The 18,941-nt window shown below is 43.3% G+C and overlaps 1 pseudogene; it reads left to right on the top strand.

The window, feature by feature from the left end:
• Window positions 1–18,941, top strand: part of LOC122941942 — a 122,366-nt pseudogene that overhangs the window by 51,343 nt on the left and 52,082 nt on the right.

Genomic DNA, 18,941 nt, shown 5'->3' with positions numbered 1-18,941 from the left:
GAAGGACCGATTCCAGACCTTGGGGGACCTGCGGAAGCAGTGGACTGAGTCTGGAGTAGAAACATCCAGAGCCACTGTGTACAGGCGTGTGCAGGAAATGGGCTACAGGTGCCGCATTCCCCAGGTCAAGCCACTTTTGAACCAGAAACAGCGGCAGAAGCGCCTGACCTGGGCTACAGAGAAGCAGCACTGGACTGTTGCATGTCATTCGGAAATCAAGATGCCAGAGTCTGGAGGAAGACTGGGGAGAGGGAAATGCCAAAATGCCTGAAGTCCAGTGTCAAGTACCCACAGTCAGTGATGGTCTGGGGTGCCATGTCAGCTGCTGGTGTTGGTCCACTGTGTTTTATCAAGGGCAGGGTCAATGCAGCTAGCTATCAGGAGATTTTGGAGCACTTCATGCTTCCATCTGATGAAAAGCTTTATGGAGATGAAGATGTCATTTTTCAGCACGACCTGGCACCTGCTCACAGTGCCAAAACCACTGGTAAATGGTTTACTGACCATGGTATTACTGTGCTCAATTGGCCTGCCAACTCTCCTGACCTGAACCCCATAGAGAATCTGTGGGATATTGGGAAGAGAAAGTTGAGAGACGCAAGACCCAACACTCTGGATGAGCTTAAGGCCGCTATCGAAGCATCCTGGGCCTCCATAACACCTCAGCAGTGCCACAGGCTGATTGCCTCCATGCCACGCCGCATTGAAGCAGTAATTTCTGCAAAAGGATTCCCGACCAAGTATTGAGTGCAGAACTGAACATAATTATTTGAAGGTTGACTTTTTTTGTATTAAAAACACTTTTCTTTTATTGGTCGGATGAAATATGCAAATTTTTTGAGATAGGAAATTTGGGTTTTCATGAGCTGTATGCCAAAATTATCAATATTAAAACAATAAAAGGCTTGAACTACTTCAGTTGGTGTGTAATGAATCTAAAATATATGAAAGTCTAATGTTTATCAGTACATTACAGAAAATAATGAACTTTATCACAATATGCTAATTTTTTGAGAAGGACCTGTATATGTATAATCGAAATAAAAATCAGTTGAAAAAAGTCTTTCCCAAAAAAAAAAATCTGAAATATACATTTAAAATAGTCTGGGTACTGTTATTGAGCAAATCAACACAATGCGTATATATATATATATATATATATATATATATATACCGGTATATATCGTTAAACTTTTTTTGGCTAAGATAACTGTATAGTATATTACTATGCAGTATATCTTCCAATACCATATATTGTCAGTACTATAGTATTGGACTTCATTAAAAAACAATACAACACTATAGAGTACACTATTAATAATGTTGTGTATGTGTTGCTGATATATAAATATGCTATGTCTTTAATAAAGATAAGTAACAATATAACTTGGTGAAATAAAACTCGGTTTATTTGAACATAAACTTCTGAGTCATCTCGACTTTTCTCAAAATAAAATTCTTTTCATACAGAAATTAAAAATAAAATAACTTTTATAAATTGGTATAATGTGTAGATGGTGATGGTGGGGCCTGATACTGTGGCATAGGGTAGGGTGGTTGGGAAGGGGGGCCAGAGTACTGCGATGATCCAGGCTGCGAAGAGATGGGTGCAGACTGCCCATATGCAGAATCTACATTATAATGTTGCCCATATGGGCGACTAGGTGGCCCATAATGTCCCCTTGGCGGTTGCATTTGTTCTGGTGGCAGCCTGCGCAAATATGAGCCCATACTACGCACATAATGGTCAAACTCATCCTCATGCCGGGCTCTAGCTAAATAATCCATCACCTGCAGATTTACATTTGTATTGGCAGGAGTGGTTGCCCGTCGTCTGGGCCTGCTTGGAAGAGACAAAGGGATGGGGGGGGAATCAGCTCCAGAAACAGGTGGTGGTCTGGATGGTGCAGTGCTTTGTCCTGGTGCTGTGTCCACCTGTGATGGACCAGAGGGAGCATCTTTCTCACATGCACTGGACATCTGCGGTGCAGACTCCGCCTCTTCTTCCGGTAGGTTGTCCTCTGTCCTTTAAAAATAATACAAAAATTATAAATTTAGAAGATGAAGTGTATTTTCTATTATTACTATTCACGGCACATATTACAATAATCATCCATTTAGTTTATAGAACATAGTACTACATGACTTACATAACATATGAAATTTTGGAGATTAGAAGTGTCATCGCTGCCCCTAAACACCATTGAAAAACCACTTGTCATGTTGTTAAAGCAAATGTCATCATGGAAAAGGAGACATTTTTCAAGTTGGTTTTGTTTTACAAATATGTATATTTTTCATGATTTATTTTTATACATATATAACATTAAAGTGTTTTTAGAATCTCAGAAAACAGAGGCATATTGCTCGGATATGCCCCCATTGTCTTAAAGGTGTGGGTCACACCAATGGAACCAGCACCTATAGCGAGAAGGGAGAGCCAAAACTGAAGGAGAGTGCACTGCGCATGTGCAGCTGACGTACATTCATTTATATGGGAGAGTGGGGAATTTGCGCTGGGTGGTGGAGGTACCCTGGCAAATCTGCCCTCCTCCAGCCACAGCCATCCCCGCTATGTTAGTTAGTGATATAGCACGTAAATTTAGAGTAGAACCTTCCTAATCACAGGTGCATAACCATGAACCAAACATAATAAAAAAAATATGGCTGCACACCGTTATAGATATACAAACTATTGATGAAAGAAATGGGGGTCATTCTAGATAAAAGTGATCCAATACCGAACTAAAAATGAGTAATTTAAGCTCTTAGCGTTGTTGGGCCAATCTACCAGGCGTTTTAAGGTGGCTTGCGCAGATGGATCCATTAAAACTAACAATAAATAGACTGCCTAACTTTGTAGTTACTTATATTAAAGCCTACAATATTCAGGACAGTGGAGGAACCAGCTACAAACCTACTCTGCTCAGAAGTCCCAGGTAGATGGGCGTGTTCTTGATATAGCTGCTATCAGACAATGGTGGCATATCCTAGTGATATGCCCCCATTGTGTTAAGATGGGAATACCCCTTTAATTACATAGTCTACAAACAGTGTATATGGATATAAACATCTAGTGGTCATTGCTTAAAATAAACTTACGGACGCAGCTCCATGACCTCACGAAGAAACATCAGTTGGTTTTTGAACATGTATGGCCTTTTCTTGCTGGCCCCGGACCCGCTCCTCGCATGTAGCAGCATTTCCTTGCGGAATTGGTCCCTGCAACTCCGCCAACGATTCTTGACATCGTCCACTTTAAAATAAATCCAAAAAATATAATTTTATTAACCAAAATAAACAGTCCGACAAATTATAACATATGACATGTGCTATGCTAAAAGGAGCAGGGACGTGCACACATACTGCTCGATAAGGGGGCTTGAGCCCCTGCCTCTTTTAATGCCTACATCCATTCCTTCAGGTAAAGCACAATTTATTCACCAGTCCGCACGCTCACTAGTGCAGGATCAGGGTGACAGGGTATTTTAAAGGCTAGCGCAGGGGCTGCCTGGGTCACAGACATGCATGATGCATGTCTGCAACGACACGTCACCCCCCCAAGCGGGATTAATGCAGGGGAGCAAGCGCCGGCCTGTATGACTCCGTCTGCTGCCTAAGTTCCTTTATTGCCTGGCTGCCCTGGTAATATATTGTATATAATTTCAAGTCTTAAACAAAACAAGTATTCCAAGGAACAATAGTTGTAGTGCTTTGTCCCTTTGCATACTGGGGGTTGTAGTGCTTGGTCTCTTTGCATATTTGACTCTGTAGAGTCTGGTAATGACATTGATTTTCCATAATATGTACGGTTAAACCCAAATTTTTATTTTTATTTTTTTAAGAACTTTAAAAGCCCCTGCCCTTCCAAATATCTGTGCACGTCCCTGCTAGGGAGGATTAAAGACTACATGTGCTATGCTAGGGAGGATTAAAGACTACATGTGCTATGCTAGGGAGGATTAAAGACTACATGTGCTATGCTAGGGAGGATTAAAGACGACATGTGCTATGCTAGGGAGGATTAAAGACTACATGTGCTATGCTAGGGAGGATTAAAGACGACATGTGCTATGCTAGGGAGGATTAAAGACGACATGTGCTATGCTAGGGAGGATTAAAGACGACATGTGCTATGCTAGGGAGGATTAAAGACGACACGTGCTATGCTAGGGAGGATTAAAGACGACACGTGCTATGCTAGGGAGGACAGCAAGGATCACACAGGTATACATTGCCTACTTACCCAAATTCTGCCGGCTTTTCCCATGGGTTTTTTCCCAGATGGATTCAAACAGCTCCTTGCTAATTTCCACCCAGGCCTGATCTTTTTTATACCGATCGTGGTAGTCATCACTGCGCGTATCCCAGATGCATGGCCTCTCTTGCACAAGGACTATCAGCCTACCAACATCCATTGGCCGTGGTGTCTTTGGCATGTTAGCAAAGAAAATCAAAAGCTCCGCAAGGGATGGAAGTGTGTGCTGAGGAAACTACAAAACTCCTGCCTCATGTGCTGCCTTCAGTCACACACTGAGCAACTCAACTTCCTATCTGAAATCCATTCTGGGTTGCTAAGTTACTTGCGTTTAAAACGCAACGCAACGCATGACATCTGGATGCACTATGATTTTCACGCAGCCCCATTCATTTCTATGGGGCCTGCGTTGCGTGAAAAATGCAGAATATAGAGCATGCTGCGATTTTCACGCAACGCACAAGTGATGCGTGAAAAACATCGCTCATGTGCACAGCCCCATAGAAATGAATGGGTCCGGATTCAGTGCGGGTGCTGTGCGTTCACCTCCCTCAACGCACCCGCACGGAATACTCGCTCGTGTGAAAGGGGCCTAAAAGACCTCATTAACCATGGATGTTCAGCTACTTTTTTTTATCATGAAAAGCGCTGAGGGCAGATATTTGATCTCCTAATATTTTAGGTATGATGCCCTCATCCTGCTGGAATTTAGGAAGAGCAGTTACATGCCGTTTGTTCTCGACTTCATTAGAGTCTCCACACAACAAAAAATTATTCCAGATCTTAATATGAATTTCCGAACTTACTGGCTTTCTGTTAACAACCATGAAATCAATTACTTTATCCCAAAAGTCTTTAGGATCCAGGCCACAAGATGTAGACTTTCCATATGTGCATGAAGAATTGGCTCTTCAGAAAGAATGGAGGAAATTTATCAAAACTGGTGAAGAGAAAAAAAATTGCTTTGTTGCCTATACCAACCAATCATTTTCAGAGCTCCTTTGGAAAATGAAAGGAGTGCCATGTAGGTGCAAAGAAGGGAAACCAAGATGTTATTGGCTGTACTGGTGCAATAACAAAGACCTTTACTATTGACTCTTTAGTTTTTTATTGTCCAGGGAATTATGGGAAGAGGCGGAAAAGTATATGCTGGATGAAAGCTCCTAGGTTGTCCCAGCGCATCTTTTCCTGAGTTCTTGTCCCTCTGGTCTGGAGAACAGAACCTTAAAAGTCTTGAATTTATTCTGGATGCAAATAAATCTATTTCCGGGATTCACCATTTCTGAGTCAGAGTCTGTTAAACCATCTGGTTGAGACTAAAATTACCTGGATCTGACTGTCTCCTGTTCAACATGTCTGCCATGTATGCCTTTGGATATACTCCAGATCGAGAACTCAGATTTACTTTTCTCCAGAAGAGATTTGTGTCTGTCAGGAAATGAAGTTGCTACGTGACACTCCATAATAATTCATGTATTTTCTCTAGGAGGAGACCTTCCTGTTCCACTAAAAAAGAATTAATGTTAAAGGAGGGCATAAATAAAACCAATCTGTTTGACCATTGCATTGCACCTTCCATGCCTGTCTCTGTTTATTCCTAGGTTTGTCTGTTCAGAGTTATCCTGGTATTTGTGGAAGTCCCTGACCACTGGCTATCTCTGACTACACTCTAACCATTAATGTATTGCTTCCTGAATTTCTCTACTTGGTTGTGTTCCATACCTCCCTACTGTGACCATGCCTCGCTATTGTCACTGTGCTCCAGCTACAGTGATCCTGATGCCTGATACCATCTGCAAATATCGTGACCAAGCCTGCTCCTGGAGGCTGTTCCTGATATCAACTAGGTCCAACCCTGAGTTGTTCATGGACTCTGCTCCTGGCCTCTCCTGGTTCTGAGTTTGATGACTTATCTTGGCCATCTTTCCTGGTGTCTCCTCGCTTAATCCAAGACCTAGTCATCATTGCTGCAACTGGTTTTGTCCAAAGCCTAGTCTGTTCCTACGTATTTACTGGTTCCTTCCAATGCCTATTCCTGATACCACACGACATCTGCTACTTGCTGTGGCTCCTGGTATCACCTGGGCTTATGTTCCTGCTTTCTATCTGTGCTCCATATTTGGTCCCTGCGTTACATATTCTGCTCTGCTGAAGCTTCTGGCCACTTCCTGGACGATCTGGTGATGACACTTCCTGTCCTGTTCCCACACTCCATGTTCCTGTTGTTGCTGCTAAGTCCACCTAAGGATCCACATTCTTGTGCTAAAGTCTTCTGTAACATGAAAGCTGAGCTCGGCCTGATGACGGCATCTTCTGCCTGTAATAAAGTCCTGTGTAATTATTTCTACAATTTACAGCAGATTCTGGAGAATTTATGGATCCAGTCCAATGGATTCAGTATAATGTACAGTGCAGAGCTGTGTGTATAATGTACAGTGCAGAGCTGTGTGTATAATGTACAGTGCAGAGCAGTTGTGTATAATGTACAGTGCAGAGCTGGTGTGTAATAATGTACAGTGAGAGCTGGTGTATAATGTACAGTGCAGAGCAGTGTGTATAATGTACAGTGCAGAGCTGTGTGTCTAATGTACAGTTGCAGAGCTATGTGTATAATATACAGTGCAAGGGGGGGGGGGGAAAAAAGCTGTGGGTGTATAATGTATCCGGTGCAGAGCTTGATGTGTATAATTTACAGTGCAGAGCTGTGTGTATAATGTACAGTGCAGAGACTGGTGTGTGGTATAATGTACCAGTGCAGAGCAGTGTGTATAATGTACAGTGGTCAGAGTAGCTTGTGTATAAATGTTACAGTGCACGAGCTGGGTGGTATAAGGTACAGTGCAGAGCTGTGGTGTATAATGTACAGTGCAGAGCTGTGTGTATAATGTACAGTGCAGAGCTGTGTGTATAATGTACAGTGCAGAGCTGTGTGTATAATGTACAGTGCAGAGCTGTGTGTATAATGTACAGTGCAGAGCTGTGTGTGTATAATGTACAGTGCAGAGCTGTGTGTATAATGTACAGGCAGAGCTGTGTGTATAATGTACAGTGCAGAGCTGTGTATAATGTACAGTGCAGAGCTGTGTGTAATGTACAGTGCAGAGCTGTGTGTATAATGTACAGTGCAGAGCTGTGTGTATAATGTACAGTGCAGCTGTGTGTATAATGTACAGTGCAGAGCTGTGTGTATAATGTACAGTGCAGAGCTGTGTGTATAATGTACAGTGCAGAGCTGTGTGTATAATGTACAGGCAGAGCTGTGTGTATAATGTACGTGCAGAGCTGTGTGTATAATGTACAGTGCAGAGCTGTGTGTATAATGTACAGTGCAGAGCTGTGTGTGTATAATGTACAGTGCAGAGCTGTGTGTATAATGTACAGTGCAGAGCTGTGTGTATAATGTACAGTGAGAGCTGTGTGTATAATGTACAGTGCAGAGCTGTGTGTGTATAATGTACAGTGCAGAGCTGTGTGTATAATGTACAGTGCAGAGCTGTGTGTGTATAATGTACAGTGCAGAGCTGTGTGTGTATAATGTACAGTGCAGAGCTGTGTGTATAATGTACAGTGCAGAGCTGTGTGTATAATGTACAGTGCAGAGCTGTGTGTATAATGTACAGTGCAGAGCTGTGTGTATAATGTACAGTGCAGAGCTGTGTGTATAATGTACAGTGCAGAGCTGTGTGTATAATGTACAGTGCAGAGCTGTGTGTGTATAATGTACAGTGCAGAGCTGTGTGTATAATGTACAGTGCAGAGCTGTGTGTATAATGTACAGTGCAGAGCTGTGTGTATAATGTACAGTGCAGAGCTGTGTGTATAATGTACAGTGCAGAGCTGTGTGTATAATGTACAGTGCAGAGCTGTGTGTATAATGTACAGTGCAGAGCTGTGTGTATAATGTACAGTGCAGAGCTGTGTGTATAATGTACAGTGCAGAGCTGTGTGTATAATGTACAGTGCAGAGCTGTGTGTGTATAATGTACAGTGCAGAGCTGTGTGTATAATGTACAGTGCAGAGCTGTGTGTATAATGTACAGTGCAGAGCTGTGTGTGTAATGTACAGTGCAGAGCTGTGTGTATAATGTACAGTGCAGAGCTGTGTGTGTATAATGTACAGTGCAGAGCTGTGTGTATAATGTACAGTGCAGAGCTGTGTGTATAATGTACGTGAGCAGAGCTGTGTGTATAATGTACAGTGCAGAGCTGTGTGTATAATGTACAGTGCAGAGCTGTGTGTATAATGTACAGTGCAGAGCTGTGTATAATGTACAGTGCAGAGCTGTGTGTATAATGTAGTGCAGAGCTGTGTGTATAATGTACAGCGCAGAGCTGTGTGTATAATGTACAGTGCAGAGCTGTGTGTATAATGTACAGTGCAGAGCTGTGTGTATAATGTACAGTGCAGAGCTGTGTGTATAATGTACAGTGCAGAGCTGTGTGTATAATGTACAGTGCAGAGCTGTGTGTATAATGTAAAGCAGAGCTGTGTGTATAATGTACAGTGCAGAGCTGTGTGTATAATGTACAGTGCAGAGCTGTGTGTATAATGTACAGTGCAGAGCTGTGTGTATAATGTACAGTGCAGAGCTGTGTGTATAATGTACAGTAGAGCTGTGTGTATAATGTACAGTGCAGAGCTGTGTGTATAATGTACAGTGCAGAGCTGTGTGTATAATGTACAGTGCAGAGCTGTGTGTATAATGTACAGTGCAGAGCTGTGTATAATGTACAGTGCAGAGCTGTGTGTATAATGTACAGTGCAGAGCTGTGTGTATAATGTACAGTGCAGAGCTGTGTGTATAATGTACAGTGCAGAGCTGTGTGTGTATAATGTACAGTGCAGAGCTGTGTGTATAATGTACAGTGCAGAGCTGTGTGTATAATGTACAGTGCAGAGCTGTGTGTATAATGTACAGTGCAGAGCTGTGTGGGTATAATGTACAGTGCAGAGCTGTGTGTATAATGTACAGTGCAGAGCTGTGTGTATAATGTACAGTGCAGAGCTGTGTGTGTATAATGTACAGTGCAGAGCTGTGTGTATAATGTACAGTGCAGAGCTGTGTGTGTATAATGTACAGTGCAGAGCTGTGTATAATGTACAGTGCAGAGCTGTGTGTATAATGTACAGTGCAGAGCTGTGTGTATAATGTACAGTGCAGAGCTGTGTGTATAATGTACAGTGCAGAGCTGTGTGTATAATGTACAGTGCAGAGCTGTGTATAATGTACAGTGCAGAGCTGTGTGTATAATGTACAGTGCAGAGCTGTGTGTATAATGTACAGTGCAGAGCTGTGTGTATAATGTACAGTGCAGAGCTGTGTGTATAATGTACAGTGCAGAGCTGTGAGTGATAGGTACAGTGCAGAGCTGTGTGTGTATAATGTCCAGTGCATGAGCTGTGTGTGTATAATGTAAATGTGGCAGAGCTGTGTGTGTATAATGTACAGGGCAGAGCTGTGTGTGTATAAATGATCAGTGCAGAGCTGTGTGTATATGTACAGGGCAGAGCTGTGTGTGTATAATTGTACAGTGCAGAAGATCTGTGTGTATATGTACCAGTGCAAAGCCTGTGTTGTATAATGTACTGGTGCAGAAGCTGTTTGTGTATAAATGTACAGTGCAGAGCCTGTTGTATGTATCAGTGTACAGTTACAAAGCTGGTGTGCTATGACTGTACAGTGCAGAGCTGTGGGTGTATAATGTACAGGTGCAGAGCTGTGTGTGTATAATGTAACAGGTGCAGAGCAGCTGTGGTTAAATGTACAGTGCAGAGTTGTAGTTGTGTTATAATGTACAGTGCAAGCTTTTGTGTATAATGTACAGTGCGAGAGCTGTGTGTATACATGTACAGATGCAAGAGCTGTGTGTCTAATGTACAGTGACAGAGCGGTGTGTCATATGTACAGTGCAGAGCTGGTGTGTATAATGTACAGTGCAGAGCTGTGTGTTAAATGTAGCAGTCGCAGAGCTGTGTGTGTATAGATGTTACGGTGACAGAGCGGTGTGTATAATTGACAGGTACAGAGCTGTGTGGTCTATAATGTACTAGTGACAGACTGTTGTGTAATAATGTACAGTAGCAGAGCTGTGTGTATAATGTACAGTGCAGAGCTGTGTGTATAATGTACAGTGCAGAGCTGTGTGTATAATGTACAGTGCAGAGCTGTGTGTATAATGTACAGTGCAGAGCTGTGTGTATAATGTACAGTGCAGAGCTGTGTGTGTTAATGTACAGTGCAGAGCTGTGTGTATAATGTACAGTGCAGAGCTATGTGTATAATGTACAGTGCAGAGCTGTGTGTATAATGTACAGTGCAGAGCTGTGTGTATAATGTACAGTGCAGAGCTGTGTGTATAATGTACAGTGCAGAGCTGTGTGTATAATGTACAGTGCAGAGCTGTGTATAATGTACAGTGCAGAGCTGTGTGTATAATGTACAGTGCAGAGCTGTGTATAATGTACAGTGCAGAGCTGTGTGTATAATGTACAGTGCAGAGCTGTGTGTATAATGTACAGTGCAGAGCTGTGTGTGTATAATGTACAGTGCAGAGCTGTGTGTATAATGTACAGTGCAGAGCTGTGTGTATAATGGTACAGTGCAGAGCTGTGTGTGTTAAATACGGGAGCTGATACAGTGCAGAGCTGTGTATAATGTACAGTGCAGAGTGTGTATAATGTACAGTGCAGAAGCTGTGTGTATAATGTACAGTGCGGTGTAATACAGTGCCAGAGCTGTGTTGTAATATGTACAGTGCAGAGCTGGGTGTATAATGTACAGTGCAGAGCTGTGTGTATAATAATGTACAGTGCAGAGCTGTGTTATAATGTACAGTGCAGAGCTGTGTGTGTATAATGTTACAGTGCAGAGCAGGTGTGTTATAATGTACCAGTGGCAGAGCTGTGTGTGTATAATGTCCAGTGCAGAGCTGTGTGTGTATAATGTACAGTGCAGGCTGTGTGTATAATGTACAGTGCAGAGCTGTGTATAATGTACAGTGCAGAGCTGTGTGTGTATAATGTACAGTCTAGAGCTGTGTGTATAATGTACAGTGCCCAGAGCTGTGTGTGTATAATGTAACTGGGCAGAACTGTTTGTGTAATCATGTTACAGTGCAGAGCTGTGTGTGTCTATGTACAGTGCAGAGCTGTGTGCCTAAATGTAGAGTTGCAGAGCATGTGTGTGTTGTCTAATGTACAGTGCCGAGCTGTGTGTGTATAATGTACAGTGCAGAGCTGTGTGTACGTGCAGAGCAGTGTGTGGTATAATGGTCCAGTGCAGAAGCTGTGTGTATAATGTTACAGTGCAGAGCTGTGTGTGATAATGTCACGAGCGCAGAGCTGTGTGGTATAATGTACGGTGCAGAGCTGTGTGGCTAATGTACAGTGCAGAGCGTGTGTATAATATACTAGTGCAGAGCTGTCGTGTGATAATTTACAGCTGCAGAGCTGTGTGTGTATAATGTACAGGACAGAGCTGTGCTGTATAATGTACAGTGCAGAGCTGTGTGTGTATAATGTACAGTGCAGAGCTGTGTGTGTATAATGTACAGTGCAGAGCTGTGTGTATAATGTACAGTGCAGAGCTGTGTGTATAATGTACAGTGCAGAGCTGTGTGTATAATGTACGTGCAGAGCTGTGTGTATAATGTACAGTGCAGAGCTGTGTGTATAATGTACAGTGCAGAGCTGTGTGTATAATGTACAGTGCAGGTATCTGTCAGTGCAGCTGTGTGTATAATGTACAGTGCAGAGCTGTGTGTATAATGTACAGTGCAGAGCTGTGTGTATAATGTACAGTGCAGGGCTGTGTGTATAATGTACAGAGCAGTGCTGTGTGTATAATGTACAGTGCAGAGCTGTGTGTATAATGTACAGTGCAGAGCTGTGTGTATAATGTACAGTGCAGAGCTGTGTGTATAATGTACAGTGCAGAGCTGTGTGTATAATGTACAGTGCAGAGCTGTGTGTATAATGTACAGTGCAGAGCTGTGTGGTATAATGTACAGTGCAGAGCTGTGTGTATAATGTACAGTGCAGAGCTGTGTGTATAATGTACAGTGCAGAGCTGTGTGTATAATGTACAGTGCAGAGCTGTGTGTATAATGTACAGTGCAGAGCTGTGTGTATAATGTACAGTGCAGAAGCTGTGTGTATAATGTACAGTGCAGAGCTGTGTGTATAATGTACAGTGCAGAGCTGTGTGTATAATGTACAGTGCAGAGCTGTGTGTATAATGTACAGTGCAGAGCTGTGTGTATAATGTACAGTGCAGAGCTGTGTGTGTATAATGTACAGTGCAGAGCTGTGTGTATAATGTACAGTGCAGAGCTGTGTGTATAATGTACAGTGCAGAGCTGTGTGTATAATGTACAGTGGAGAGCTGTGTGTGTATAATGTACGGTGCAGAGCTGTGTGTATAATGTACAGTGCAGAGCTGTATGTGTATAATGTACAGTGCAGAGCATGTGTGTATAATGGACAGTGCAGAGCTGTGTGTATAATGTACAGTGCAGAGCTGTGTGTATAATGTACAGTGCAGAGCTGTGTGTGTATAATGTACAGTGGAGAGCTGTGTGTGTATAATGTACGGTGCAGAGCTGTGTGTATAATGTACAGTGCAGAGCTGTATGTGTATAATGTACAGTGCAGAGCTGTGTGTATAATGTACAGTGCAGAGCTGTGTGTATAATGTACAGTGCAGAACTGTGTGTATAATGTACAGTGCAGAGCTGTGTGTATAATGTACAGTGCAGAGCTGTGTGTATATAATGTACAGTGGAGAGCTGTGTGTGTATAATGTACGGTGCAGAGCTGTGTGTGTATAATGTACAGTGGAGAGCTGTGTGTGTATAATGTACGGTGCAGAGCTGTGTGTATAATGTACAGTGCAGAGCTGTATGTGTATAATGTACAGTGCAGAGCTGTGTGTATAATGTACAGTGCAGAGCTGTGTGTATAATGTACAGTGCAGAGCTGTGTGTGTATAATGTACAGTGCAGAGCTGTTTAGAGCAATACAGATGTGTTTGTCTGTTGCTCAAGCTCCTGAGGAAACAGAGCCTGGAGCCTGACTCCTCCCACACGTGATCACATGGTCATGACATCATCACAGGTCCTCTACCTTTACCCGCAGCACTAGTCTGGAGCCTGACTCCTCCCACATATGGTCACATGGTCATGACATCATGAATGGTCCTTTAGCCCACTAGTCTCCCCCATACATGTAGTGTCCAGCGGTGCAGGTGGAGGTATGTGTACAGTCACCGCCAGTGGCGTAGCGATAGGGTTCGCAGCGGTCGCAATTGCGACCGGGCCCTCTGAGTCAAGCCAGGAGAGCGCAGCCGCAGCTGATAACTAAAATAAGATTTACAGGGGGCGGAGCGGAGGCCGAGAGGAGAGGCCCTGCGTGACGCGCACTGTGCAGGGCAGCTGGGCAGGCGAAGTGAGGAGGGGCCGGGGGAGCGGCTTCAGTTGAGGTCAGAAGAGGAGAGTGACTCACTGACTCCTCTCCTGTGAGTGTGACTGCGACTGCGAGACACACTGACTGACTTACTGAGGTGAGCGTCCGACCGACCGGGGTCCTGGTCCGGTCGGTCCAGTGAGTGAGTGACTGCGACTCTGTGTCTGTCCTGAGTGAATCCGGGCTCTGACCCGCCTGGTGGGAGCGCCGGTGAGATCGTGATAATAAGCCCAGACCAGTCAATACACCCTTTAGGAAATCTCAGTATTCTCATCATGCGTCATGTGACTGCAGCAGGCAGCGATCGATCAGCCAGGATTAATGTGCACAGCCTGGGAGGCCCCCTTAGGCAAGTGACAACCTGCCCCCCCCCCCCCCCCCCCCTCAATCTTAGGCAAGTGACAAACTCATGGAGTGTATATATAGGGTTCGGACCGCGCGTGTCATAAAAAGACAGTATACAAACAGTTTTTTTTTCTTTTCTCCTTTTAGAAAAAGAACCGAGGGCTGCAAATGTCCTATTTGTGGATATCCTGCAACTGATAAAAGTTATAAGAGTGTAAATCCGTACGGTGGTTTTACCCTGCGGTGCACAGATTGTACTTACACGGCACTACACCAACCCAGGCGTGTATGCGATGTCCTCCGCGGCTGATTAGGGTTTAACAGCGGACTTGGTTCAGGTATACACCAGATGAGTCTGCTACTATTCCCAATTTCTTTTCCTAAAAGTCTCTGTGGATACAAGTAGCTCCTACCATAGTGAAGCTCCAATAACTGTTTTAAAAAGTTTATTAGCACATACTCACGTTAGAGACTTTTAGGAAAAGAAATTGGGAATAGTAGCAGACTCATCTGGTGTATACCTGAACCAAGTCCGCGGTTAAACCCTAATCAGCCGCGGAGGACATCGCATACACGCCTGGGTTGGTGTAGTGCCGTGTAAGTACAATCTGTGCACTGCAGGATAAAACCACCGTACGGATTTACACTCTTATAACTTTTATCAGTTGCAGGATATCCACAAATAGGACATTTGCAGCCCTTGGTTCTTTTTCTAAAAGGAGAAAAGAAAAAAACTGTTTGTATACCGTCTCTTTATGACACACGCGGTCCGAACCCTATATATATACTCCGAGAAAGTGTGATTGACCCCACAACACTCCTCGGAGCATTTTTGCGGACTGGTGATTAGATAATTTTCAAGTGACAAACTCATCTCTGCTACATCTACAATGAGCAACTACAACAAATGTAATGCCAAACTGCAGTTCCTTGTGATGCCTTGGATAGCTTCCACTGGACCCACACAGCCTGTGAGTCCAGTGGAAGCTATCCAAGGCATCACATAGAGGAACTGCAGTTTGGCATTACATTTGTTGTAGTTGCTCATTGTAGATGTAGCAGAGATGAGTTTGTCACTTGCCTAAGAATGAGGGGGGGGGGGCAGTTTGTCACTTGCCTAAGGGGGGGGGGCCCACTGTGCATATTAATCCTGGCTGATCGATCGCTGCTGCTCTCACATCTGATGAGAGATTTCCTAGGGACAGGCTGGTGGATGAGGGCAGCCACCCGGTCCTGCCTATGGATCACCCAGTTAGCACTTAGCTATGCCCAGGCCCCATGCCAGGGGGTCCCTGATGTATTAACTGACCAATAACATGGAGATCCCAGTGCCAGCTGCCTTGCTGGTGGACGATTGGCATATACTTCTGCTGTGGGGTAGGGGGGGGGGGGCCCAAATTGAACTCTTGCACCAGGGCCCATGAGCCTATAGCTACGCCCCCTGGTCACCTGCCATTGTCTGTCAGGCATTACTGGGGCAGTGGGGTCATTAACCCCTTCACTACCAGCCCTCTCCCCCTGATCCACTCTCCCTCTGGGGCTGATTCTGCCCTCCAGTCCCTTCTTCAGGCTTTTTCCAGCAGTGGTGACATCATATCTGCCAGCCATCACAGATCTGCCATGACAGTTCTGGATTTTGGAGGCTGTCACGCGGTCCCAGGACGGCTGAGGTATGTACCACTTTCAGCTGTATCTGTGTCCTTAGTCGAATGCAGTGGTGAAGCAGGGAGACACAGCTGTGAGGGGGTAGCACTTTTTGAAGGGGGCAATAAGGGGACTGCACTATTGGGCGTGTATAAATAGCCATTGGCTGGAGTTAGAGGCGTGGCTTAGTGAAAATACATTGCCTCGGTGCACTATCCTCCCGTCTGGTCTTCTCCCTCATCGGGAGGTGTGGTGAGATGTAGACATGGTAGAACATTCCTCAGACAACCATTAATAACCTCACTGATAGCGGCCGAGGTGTGTAAGTGCGGGGATTTCTCTGCCTGGAGCTCCTACTCCATACTGAATACATCCAGAGGTTTTGAATATTTTCTTTCCAGTTTTCTCATTTGCATATATTTAACCCTTTCACTACCAGAGTTTTTTTTTTTTCTTCCCTATGTTTCTTGAGCCATAACTTATTTAATTTTCCGGTCACATAGCTGTATGAGGAATTATTTTTTGAGGGACAAGTTGTACTTTCTAATGCCACCATTAATTATGGCATAAAATGTAGTGGGAAGTGGTAAAAAAATTCCAAATGGGGTGGATTGAAAAAAAAAAAACGCAATTCCTTCACCGTTTTAAGGTTTTGTTCCCACGGCATCTCGTTTGCGGTCAGTACGATTACAACGATACCCCATATATATATATTTTTTTATGTCTAAATAGTGTAAAAATCTATTTAAACTTTGATTTAAAAAAATATATTTAAATCACTATATGCTGACCCCTGTAACTTTTTTTTACACTCATGTCTACTGAGCTGTTTAGGGGCTGATTTTTTGCAGAACAATCTGTAGTTTTTATTGATACAATTTTGGAGTGTGCGTGAGTTTTTGATCTCATTTTATTACATTTTGTGGGGTAAGAGAAGCAATGAATAGATGGCAAATCGGCCATTTCGACCCTTTTTTCTGTTACGCCATTTGCCGTATTGGATTTAAAAATATATATTTTAATAGTATGGGCGTTTTCATAGAATGTGTCGGCAGATAAGAACCATTTGGCCCATCTAGTCTGCCCAATATACTAAATACTATGGATAGCCCCTGGCCCTATCTTATATGAAGGATGGCCTTATGCCTATCCCATGCATGCTTAAACTCCTCCACTGTATTTGCAGCTACCACTTCTGCAGGAAGGCTATTCCATGCATCCACTACCCTCTCAGTAAAGTAATACTTCCTGATATTACTTTTAAACCTTTCCCCCTCTAATTTAAAACTATGTCCTCTTGTAGCAGGTTTTTCTTCTTTTAAATATTCTCTCCTCTTTTACCTTGTTGATTCCCTTTATGTATTTAAAAGTTTCTATCATATCCCCTCTGTCTCGTCTTTCTTCCAAGCTATACGTGTTAAGGTCCTTTAATCTTTCCTGGTAAGTTTTATCCTGCAATCCATGTACCAGTTTAGTAGGTCTTCTCTGAACTCTCTCCAAAGTATCAATATCCTTCTGGAGATATGGTCTCCAGTACTGAGCACAATACTCCAAATGAGGTCTCACTAGTGCTCTGTAGAGCGGCATGAGCACCTCCCTCTTTCTACTGGTAATGCCTCTCCCCATACACCCAAACATTCTGCTAGCATTTCCTGCTGCTCTGTGACATTGTCTGCCTACCTTTTAAGTCTTTTGAAATAATGACCTCTAAATCCCTTTCCTCAGATACTGAGGTTTGGACTGTAGCACTGATTTTATATTCTGCTCTTGGGTTTTTACGCCCCAGGTGCATTATCTTGCACTTATCCACATTACATTTTAGTTGCCAGATTTTTGACCATTCCTCTAGTTTTCCTAAATCCTTTTCCATTTGGTGTATTCCTCCAGGAACATCAACCCTGTTACAAATCTTTGTGTCATCAGCAAAAAGACACACCTTACCATCGAGGCCTTCTGCAATTTCGCTGATAAAGATATTAAACAATTTGGGTCCCAGAACAGATCCCTGAGGTACCCCACTGGTAACAAGACCTTGGTCTGAATATACTCCATTGACTACAACCCTCTGTTGTCTGTCCCTCAGCCACTGCCTAATCCATTCAACAATATGGGAGTCCAAGCACAAAGACTGCAATTTATTGATAAGCCTTCTGTGTGGGACAGTATCGAAAGCCTTACTAAAGTCTACATAAGCGATGTCTACTGCACCTCCGCCATCTATTGTTTTAGTCACCCAATCAAAAAAATCAATAAGATTAGTTTGACATGATCTCCCTGAAGTAAACCCATGCTGTTTTTCATCTTTCAATCCATGGGATTTTAGATGTTCCACAATCCTCTCCATAAGTATGGTTTCCATAAATTTCCCCACTATTGATGTCAGGCTTACTGGCCTATAGTTGCCCGATTCCTCCCTACTACCTTTCTTGTAAATCAGCACAACATTTGCTAATTTTTCGGTCTCGGTCATACCCATAATGTTTATATTTAATGTTATTTAGGTATTTATTTTTTAATCATAAATAAAGAAGGGTGATTTAAACGTTTATATTTTTAATTTTTTAGATATTTTTTAACTTTTTTATTTTTTTGTGATGATTTTGAAGCTCATATATGAACCTATAAATTTTGTTTTTTAATTATATACTATCAGATTTTAAAAATGGGGTTTGGATTGTATTTTGCTAATTTCTTATGCTGGCCTGCCATCTGGTGGCCAAAATAAAAAATGCAGCATGGACACTATCTGCCTTCTCAACAAGGCTGATAGTGTTCAGTGCAACAACCGATGCCCCCATTGGCCGCACGGGACATCGGTAGGAAGTCTGGAAGCATGAGCTTCTGGGTTTTTGCGCATTTAGATGCAGTGATCTCACTTGATCACGGCATCTAAAGCCTTTAATTACCACGATCGCCATTTTTGCCGTTTACAGTAATTAGCCGCAGGTCTGTTTGAAACAGCAGAGACTTGCTGGCCATGGACACCCGCTGCACGTGTGAGCGGGACGCCATGTTCGCACATCGCTCCAGAGCCATACATGTATGGCACTAGTAGCGAAAGGGTTAACATGTCTATCCATTCTGTGATTTTTCAGAATTCCACCACTTTTCCTTCTTAGTTTTACAATCTCAGCACTGAGGACTGTATGTTTAATAGCCCCAAAAAACAAGCTGTATATGGGGTAACTTCTGAGATCCCAGCTGACAAGACGAGAGTAGTTTGAGTTCTGG

The sequence above is a fragment of the Bufo gargarizans genome, chromosome 6, assembly GCF_014858855.1.
Source record: "Bufo gargarizans isolate SCDJY-AF-19 chromosome 6, ASM1485885v1, whole genome shotgun sequence".
In the NCBI taxonomy this organism is placed as follows: domain Eukaryota; kingdom Metazoa; phylum Chordata; class Amphibia; order Anura; family Bufonidae; genus Bufo; species Bufo gargarizans.
This window is presented reverse-complemented; position numbering and strand designations above follow the sequence as displayed.